Source organism: Electrophorus electricus, chromosome 17 (genome assembly GCF_041902795.1).
Source record: "Electrophorus electricus isolate QZ-2024a chromosome 17, ASM4190279v1, whole genome shotgun sequence".
NCBI lineage: Eukaryota > Metazoa > Chordata > Actinopteri > Gymnotiformes > Gymnotidae > Electrophorus > Electrophorus electricus.
The window spans coordinates 7,590,001-7,592,500 of NC_137513.1; positions in this window are offsets into that span (position 1 = coordinate 7,590,001).

The following is a 2,500-nucleotide window of genomic DNA, read 5'->3' on the forward strand; positions in this document are numbered from 1 at the left end:
TATGGGTTTTGAAGTGTGTTTAGGATTATTATCCTGTTTTAGAAGCCATCCAGAATGCAGGAATTCCATTCTTTCCGCTAGTAGTGAAGTGTTCCCCATGTCACTGGCTGAAACATAAGCCCAAAGCATGATCACCCCACCTCTGTGCTTAACAGTTGGAGAAGTGTAGTTTTCATGAGCTTTTACACCCTTTTTTCTACAAACATACCTTTGCTCACTTTTTTTAACCTAATCAGTGCACAGAACCTTTTTCCAAACAACATCAGGCTTGAGTAGGTGTACCTTTACAAACTTTGGATGCTGAATTTTGTGCTGTGGATGCAGGCAAGGTTTTCTTCTGATGACTCTTCCATGAAGGTCACATTTGTGCAGTTGTCAATGTACAGGAGTACAGTGCACCACCACTCTAGAGTCAGCCAATTCTTCCTTAAGGTCTTATGCACTAAAATGTGGGTCCTGATTTGAGCAGTTCTCTCAAAGGTTTCCTGGTCTTCCAGATCTCAATTTGACCTCCAGTGTTGCTGTTAACTGCCACTCTTTAATTACATGGCTTTACTACCTAATTGCCTACGTCTGCTTTGTGGCCGTCAATTATTTAAATGTTCAGAGTGCTCTAGCTTAGAAGTTGCTGGGTGTTGGTACAAGGCCTGAGGACTCACAGTATTTATAAAGCCATGACGTTTTACTTACCTCGCTGATGACTATGAACTAGCCATAGCGCTAACAATTGAATTAAGGTCAGAAACCTTGGTAAAAGTGATCTGACAGAAAATCTCTTGGGGTGTAAGGTTTGTTTTAACGTATGGTTTGTGTTATCGTAAGGTTTGCGTTATCGTAAGGTTCGTGTTATCGTAAGGTTCGTGTTGTCGTAGGGTTTGTGTTATCGTGGGGTTTGTGTTATCGTAAGGTTCAGGTTATCGTAGGGTTCGTGTTATCGTAAGGTTTGGGTTATCGTAAGGTTTGTGTTATCGTGGGGTTTGTGTTATCGTAAGGTTTGCGTTATCGTAGGGTTTGTGTTATCGTAAGGTTTACATTATCGTAAGGTTTGTGTTATCGTAGGGTTCGTGTTATCGTAAGGTTTGTGTTATCGTAGGGTTCGTGTTATCGTAAGGTTTGTGTTATCGTAGGGTTTGTTTTGGCATGCATGTTGCCATCCCTCAAAAAACAGTGCAACAAAATGCACAACCAAAGACATGCAGGCCAATGTATGTTTGAATGCTATTGAAAAATGTGTCTTTTCTGACAGTGTAACAGCTGGAAGATTTAGGTGCCTTCATGCTGGTGTTCCCCTGTTCCTCTTCCTCTCCCATCTGCTTCCTCTCATAGTCACTGCACTTTTGCCTCATTTGTTCTTGTCTTGCTAGATTGCCCATCCACACTTATTGGGGGTTTGCTGATGCATTATTGGGAAAAAACTCAGGAAACATGAAATCAAACACACACACGACCTCTGAAATATAACAAACACACACATGAGCCCTGAAATACTCCAAACACTCACTCACTCACTCATTCACCCACTCAAACACACACACACAGACACACACACACACACACACACACACACAGAAAGAGAGAGCTCTGAAGTAAACAAAACACACACACACACACACCCGTACTAGCTCTAAAGTAAACCAAACCCACAAACAAACTGAAATAAACCAAACACACACAAGCTCTCAAATAACACAAAACACACTTATGAGCTCTGAAAAAAAGCCACACACACATAACACTCTGTCTTGAGTGTTTTTTTTTTCTCTATTTCATAATAACATTTGCAAAACTATGCTATGGCCTAATTAAAGCGATAGAAAGTAGCAAAGGTGATTCAGAATCACAAACAGCGTATGTACTGTAGGCTGTCACCTGTACAACAATCAAATCAGTTTATGCAGCGCTTTTTAGAAACCAAAAGGAAATTGTCATTTTGCAAATGTTTTTGGGGATATGAAGCTATTTAACACACAGGAATAGTATTTATTGAAATATCATTACTCATATATGGTAAGAAGCAGGTGGGGAGCAGGATTTAAAACAGATAAATGAACAGGACAAAAATGCTACATAAAAACCAAACCTTTCAACATCAGCAGTTGTCTAGATCTGTATAATCTGCGTACCTGTATAGTATAATCTGTATAATATATATGTTTTCATTAGGACTTAAAATTTAAAAACTGATCTTACACACGGGTGATGAATGTGACCCCTGATCTTTTCTGTTCAGAAAAACTTAGATGAGCCACACACACACACACATACATACAAGATGATTATTGTGTGTAGATCTGGGTGTTTCCCCTGAGGTGGTAACTTTAGCCCTCACTCTGCTGCTTTGTGTGGGAGAACAGAGGAAGAGCAGAACAAAAGACAGGAAAACTACATGCAGCAGAAAGAGAAGGAGGCTGAGACAGATAGACAGATTGAGATAGTAAGAGAGAGAGAGAGGTTGAAAGTAGAGAGTAGAGTTACAATGTGAGGTCAAATCCTAGATAAG